The sequence below is a fragment of the Coloeus monedula genome, assembly GCF_965178545.1.
Source record: "Coloeus monedula genome assembly, chromosome: 18".
Lineage (NCBI taxonomy): Eukaryota > Metazoa > Chordata > Aves > Passeriformes > Corvidae > Coloeus > Coloeus monedula.
In genome coordinates, this window is record NC_138798.1 from 7,695,993 (window position 1) to 7,703,015 (window position 7,023).

A 7,023-nucleotide genomic window follows, 5' to 3' on the forward strand; every position below is an offset into this window, starting at 1 on the left:
GAAGCTCACTTGGTGAAAGCAAAGATACAAAATACAATTTTAATGACAACTATCACGGAGTACTCTTGCTGACTATGAAGATATGGCTCCTAGTATTCATTAGGTGCCCTGCCAGATAATTAAATGAATTACTTGATAAAAAGCTGTTTGCAATTAATCACTTATAAGACCACTATTTTAATAAAGAAGTTTCAGGCTCCATCAGCTGATTTACTCAGTTCCCTTCAAATAATCAAGTTGGTCCAGCTGTTCATGCAAAGTTACTGGCCAGCATAAAGATTACACAAAAACTGCTAGTCAGAAAACAGCTGCAAAGTAAGTTTGCAACACTCATCACAATTATCTAGGAGGACAAATATTTTGAACACTTCGGTACCTTTCTAGAATCCACATTAATTATTATTAGGTACTACTGCTTTGACAGAACTATCTTTTTGTCACCCCAGCAACCCTGCTTGATGTTATTACAGTTCATTAAGTTACATTTATGCTTTTATTAACCCCAAATATCAAACCAGCATATTTTATCTTGGGCTCCACCTGCCAGCCTTGAGACAAGCATAAGTGTTTATAGGTCCTATATAAACAGTCCAACTTTTTTTTTTTTTTTTTTTTTTTTTTTTTTTGACAGAAGTGTTTAAGCCAGATAAAACAGAGCTACCCCTTAAAATAGCAGCAACACTTAACTGGCAAAGGAGGCAAGCAAGGTATTTTGGTACCTTCTTTGACCAAAGATGACATTGCACTTGCAACACATGTTGTGGATATTACCATTAAATTCTTAAATACTGTAAGTCAGACTCAAATTTGGATATTCTGAAATCTACAATGATTAACAAAACACTGAGAGGGAAAAAAAAAGCCTGAAGAGAGGCTGTCATAGATATGGTAAGTACATAAACGTTCAATCAAAAAGTCTTCATGCAGGTGCCAGTTTCTTGAGCTCATACTCACATAAAAGCTGGTGCTGCAACTGTGGGGATGAGATGAGCACATTGCACAGAGCTGGAGCTGCAAAGCAGATGTGCTCAACTCAGCCTCCTCCTCACTCAGCTGAGACCCCCTAGACCAAGGAGAGGAGAAGGTGAAAAAGATTAGGCCAGCAGTGACTTCCACTTGCAACTCGATCCTACAGCAAGTCCAAAGCTAGATCAAAAGCTGATTTTCGAGCTCCATTTCTGCAGAAAATGTGTCTTCAGAACCATCCTTAGAGATGCAGGAGGTGCTGTAGTTTAAAGCAATCAAACAGAAAAGGCTAAGTCGTGGTACAACACTTGCTTTCTGATTTTCTTTTTGAAGACAATGCAAGCCAGAATATATACACTATGCAACGTGGCAAGGTCTGCTGGAAGGAGGGAGAAATCCTCTGTTCTGGGTTGGAGACAGTGAAGACTTACTGCTGTCTGGATAATGAGCTTTTCTAAATTTTAGTTTGCTTGTTCCTAGTCAATAAGACAACAGTTACCAAGGATGACATGATAGCAACAATCTCCTATTTCTGTAATGTTTCTAGTTTGCTGTCCAACTTATGCCTAATACACACAAACCAGCTTGACAAGAACCACAAACATCCTGTAATTAAGTGTTCTGCTCCAAATGGCACCACTAATTTGGAAATGACATTAAAGTAACTAACATTCTTGTTCTGTGCTACAGTACTCTGTTAGACAGCACAGTGTGTTGTTTTGCTCATTTGAAGGCTCTGTTAAAAGCATGAGTGGATACATGCCAGCATAAGGTAGCATTGAGAGGGACTTTCAAGAGACCCAAACATGATAGATTGTGTATGTTCTTTTCATAGGGTTCTACCATCATTTGGATGATTAGAAGCAATCAGTTCACAATTTGGCATAAAACTATTTTACCCTTAAGAATTCCCAGTAGCAGTAGCATTTGAAAAATGAAGCCATTTGTTATGTATTTTGTATTCACAAATGAAGCATCATAAATAACATCTGTCAGTTACCACAGTGATCTCAATTGCTTCTCAACTGATCCAAAACTATTGTTTAGGTGCAGTCTAAAGCACAGCTAAAAAATCATTATTCACTAGAATCTGCTAGTTTTATGTACTACAACAATAACTCGTGGTCAGCAGAGTGCAAAACTATTTTACTGTCTCTTTTGAGTATGTCCAAATGAAACTGAGCCCTACAGTCCTCAAATGCCCATAGAAGGGCCATAAAATTGGATGCATTTTCTTGCACTACTGAAATAAGTGTTTTTTAAATAGAGAACTTTAAAATCATCAAAAGTAAGAGATGCTTGATTAGTTCTTAAAAGTAATCTATTTTTTTTTTCCCCGCAGAGAAAAGTGTCTCATGGCTGCATTTTTAAAGCATTTTACTGTTTCGTTTTTGCACTTCCCTTGCGTAACACATGCTTCACTGTAGCAATACTAATAATTAAAGATGAAGCGGAATAGATGGTTCTATAATTTGATGACTTCCAGGTTGCTCCCTATAAAGAGCATTTGTAAGCAACCTAGGCTTTATAACCCTACCAAGGTGAAGAGTAAGTCTTCACTGCAAGAGACAGCAATGCAAAGTACAACACTTATGAAACACAGAAAATAACATATAAGTTGAACGGCACTCCCAAGTTTAATGTGCTAATTTTATTTTCAGCTGCTTAATTTCTCTCCAGCATTTTACTAGATTAGGTCCACTGTACAGCTCCCATGAGGAACAAACACCAGTAAACATAACCCTTCACCACACCATGTTTTAGAAACATTTACAAGGATGGAGTAAAAGAGCCTTTGCCCCAGTTTCTCAAGAACACGAGTTTCTCCTCCGCCACGGATCTGCGGACCCAGAGCTTTTTGCTGGGCTTGCTCCTTAGGTAAAGGCTGTATTTTTAGCTTGTACAATTCTTATGTTTTCTTCAGTGAGGAACCACCAAAAGTCATTAGTAGTTTTCACTGTCTATCTGTGACTATTTCTTGACCTCAAAGGGTCATCACACATTAAAACTTAATTTAAAAATTGCTTTATTACTTTTGTACACTTAAAATTACTCCTGGACGTGACGCAAGTACCAAGAAGGCACCACCTACGCAGGAACCACAGAATGAAATGGCATCGCATAACCAAAGAAAACAGGTGTGAACTGACACCTGAAAATATCGCCAGAGGTGCTGCTGGATAAATTTAGGATAAAAACCTCAAGCAAATGGCGCTCAGGGGAAGCGCCTTCCTTGGCGGGGAGGGCCGGGGCTGTGGCGGTGGCCAGGAAGGGCACACACAGCCCCCCGAACCAGAAGCCCGTCAGCTCCCGGTTGCTGGTGACAGCTGAGGCGCCCCCGGGCTCTTTCCGAGCCCGCCCTGCAGGCACGGTGACCCCCGGCCCCTCACTCCCTCCCTGCCTCCCTCACTCACCCACGGCCGCCGCACCGCGCGTCCCCCGCGCCGCTTCCGGAGCGCGGCCGGGCCGCAGCAGCGCCGCCCCTCCGGGGGCCGGGCCCGGCTCCTCCTCCCGCCGGCGCTGCCGGCACCGACACCTTCCCTGTGCCCTCGGCCCGGGGCTGTGTCCCGCGGGCCCGGCACCGCCGCGGGGTGTGTGTGTGAGGGGTCGGTGCGACACCGCCCGGCATCCCCCAGCGCATTGGGGGAGTCATCTCATAGTGCATGAGCTGCTTCTTGGCTGCGTCAGCCTACAGCCAGCATATCTGGTTTCAAGCTGAGACGGGAAATTCGGGTATTAGAAAATTTTTTTCCACTGTTAGGGGTGGTCAGGCATTGGAACAGATTGCCCAGGGATGTAGCAGTGTCGCCGTCCCTGGACGTGTTTAAGATCTGGTAATGTGGTCTAGTGGTTTATAGAGGTTACAGTGGTAGTGCCAGGTTGGACTTCATGATCTTAAAGGTCTCTTCTAACCTTGCTGATTCTATGATTCTATGAAGGTGTGAAATAACATTAAATGCCTGAGTGTCACAGCGCTCATACCTCTGAGGACGGATACACCCAGGACTGGGCTGTTGACAATCTTAGTGGGTTTGGATGTAGCTCCTGACCCTTCAGAACAAGGCCCCTGTTGTTGGGATGCTGTTCCCCTGACTACCTTCACCAGAGACTCTGTTTCCAGGAATGCCCCAAAGTCACTGAGCCCTGAGCTTGCAATGGGATGAATTCCAGCCAGGACAGCTTTCCTGAGGATTGAGGAAAACACAAGTGACAATGTCAAATTTGCTTTCAGTTATTAGCACAGCATGATCAGAACTGATAATCAAACATTTAGTAATTTTACCTTGATCTTCAGATTTAGGTTGGGATTGGATCTGTGTCACCTTTTGGTCCTACTGAAATATTAATATTTCATTTTTCAAACAAAATCTCAAACTTATTTTTCTGACTTTTTTTTTATGGGTAACAATAAAGGGTTTCAGTGGAGCCTGTAAATTACAAAATGTTTTATGGTGAAGCCTGTAAGGAAACACCATAAAAGCCTGGAGTGCTCTTTCAGGTTTTAACACTGATAAACACAATACACACAAGATGTGAAACAGTAATTAAAAGAATTCCCAGGGGCGTAGAGATGTGTTAGGTGGCTTGTGAGGCAAAACTTTTCATCCTGGATACAGAAAACCTGAAGTCAATTGCCAGCTTTAGCACTGCTCTGGCATATGACATTGAGCAAGTTCATCTCAATGCTTTCCTTCTCCATCATCATCAATGGGACAATAGCATTGACCTTCACAAGGTCTCTTGAGATCTACTGATGAAAATTACTGGATGAGTGTATGATCATCATTCTTTGTACTATTGCTTCTGAAACACAACAATAGATTGCAATTATTACCTTGAGACATATAAACCTAGAATGTATTTATGCTTTCAGGTAGAGAGTTGTTATTCAAAGCAGTTATCTGATGACTAAACTGACAAATTACAAATCTCCGTTACACTGAAATTGGTAAAATGCATGCACATTAAATGTAACTTATTGTTCATTTTGGCACTCTGTTTGAGTCTCAAAGTATAGACTCATCACTGTGACCAAAGATTGTTTAGCTTCTATGCTTGATACCCATTTAAAATCTTCAGATGATAATGTGAATACCTTCAGCAGCAGTCATGTCCATGGGAAGTAGCAAGTGTCCATAGGCTTAAAGGTGTTTTTTACTGGTTTTGGGGTTTTTTTGCTATTTTTAATACATATGGAAATAAAGAATAAGTTCAGAGTCATTTAAAAAGCCTTTTAGGTGGCTTCACAAAACCAGTCTACTGCAAGAATTTGTGAATACTGGATTTGGTGGCCATTCTGACTCTTCCTTTTATTCTCCTGTCTACCTTTTGTTCTGCCTAAAACAGCTTGGTTATTGTTGCCCCTTCTAGACCCTGTCCTAGGGGATCAGTGTATAGCTCCCATTGTTTGCCAAACTTGAATAGACTGATCCCAAGCAGGCTCTGATTCTGTATCCATTTCCAGAGAGTGGTACTGTCAGGGCAGAACTTCTATTGGAGAAAGCTAAAATACAAGCAGAAGCTTAATGAAAGGCTTGTAGAATTGTCCTGAGTTAGTTTCAAAAACTAAAAGAGAAATAGTCCTGATATTTGTTTAAAGTGCTTTTTCTTCAAGTGCTGGAATGCACATTATTTGGAATGCATAAAGCACACCTTAGATGGATTAAGTATCTTTTCCCTGAGAGGTCTCAAAAAGCAGCTGTAAAGAGGAGACATCAGAGACCCTGACAGTTTTCTAGAGATGAGTTCTTGCTCTGATTCAGTTTGGTATCTCGATCAATTGTCTAGATAATGCAAGATACTAGTAAATTTTGTAGCCTAATAAAGGAGCGAATAATTAATATCTGGTTACAAAATCATCTGATGTATCCAATTAAGTCATCCCAGTCCAGTAAATTGCATTTTTAATGTCATAAAATGTGAGGAAATGCATCTGGAAATAAAGAATGCAGAGATGGAGCTAGCATGGCAAAAAGTACCTCAAAAAAGAATTTAGTTGTTACTATTTCAGTGTGACCTCTCAGGGTAATACTGTGGCAAACTGGACTACTCTAACAATTAAACGTATAAATACACAATATAAAAAGGAGACAGGGGAGTGACACTGTCTTTGTCCACAGCACAGAGGCATTGGAACGATGCACCATTTCTGGCACCCACGGTTAGGGAGGGAGGAAAAACACAGGAAATTATTCAGAGGAGGAACATTAATGAAAGGGATAGATAACAAGATATAAAATAGGGACGTAGGGAGCTCAAGCTATTTAGGTTACCAAAGACAAAGCTGAGAGGTGACGATGGCAGCGCATAGACCACTGCAAACGGCGAGAAGGTCAAGTTAGACAAATCCATGCGGATCGCGTGCCAGCATTACCTGGCTGCGCTGCACCTGACGGGCCCTCTGCCACAGCATTTCAGCCACCAGCAGGGCCCGGAACCTCCGGGCGAACAGCTGCGCAAGGCAGCGTTCCGCTCCCGAGCGGAGAAACCCTTCAACCGCGCAGCGAGGCGGGGGCGCGCACCCATCCAGGGAGGTGACAGAACGGTGCCTGCCGCTCTTGCCGAGCGCACATCGCCCGTGCTCCGCTCTCCAGCGCGGACAACGCGGCCCCGCTCCCGTCCCGGGGCCGCGGCCGCTCCTCCGGCCACTCCCGCCGCCCGCCGGGGGGCGGGGGCCACCGCGCTGTGACGGACAGGCGTGCGGACCAATGGCGGCGGCGGGGCGGGGCCGCGCCAATGGCGCTCCGGTTGCCGGGCGCGATCGCAGCGGCGCCGCCCAATGGGAAAATTCGCGGCGCGGGAGGCGCGCGCCGCTTCGCGTGCGGCCGCAGACGCGCGGCGCGCGCGGGGGTCGGCGGCGTGGACGCGCGGCGGCGGGGCGGGCACGGCGGGCACGGCGCGCGGCCCCTCACGCCTCCCGCGCTCCTGCCCCCAGGTGCGAGTGTTGAGGAATGTGACGCCCTGCTTGGGAAAAAAAAAAAAGAAAAAAAGAAAAAAAAAGAGGAGCGGGCGGTGCCGTCATGGTCTGGCCGGGGTAGTGCGGTCCCGTCGGGCTGC

General features: G+C 44.6%; 1 protein-coding gene across 5 annotated transcripts in view; it reads right to left on the minus strand.

Moving 5' to 3' along the window:
- Nucleotides 1–6,475, minus strand: part of TANGO2 (transport and golgi organization 2 homolog) — a 30,219-nt gene extending 23,744 nt beyond the window's left edge. For 3 of the 5 annotated variants that reach the window (XM_082293391.1, XM_082293392.1, XM_082293388.1), the window contains exon 1: nucleotides 3,381–3,420. The gene's annotated coding sequence lies outside the window, so the exon portion shown is untranslated. Of the gene's footprint in view, nucleotides 1–954; nucleotides 1,064–3,380; nucleotides 3,421–6,340 lie in introns of those variants that run through there. The other 2 variants (XM_082293389.1, XM_082293390.1) reach the window with 2 other exon arrangements.
- Between the last annotated feature and the right edge of the window lie 548 nt (nucleotides 6,476–7,023).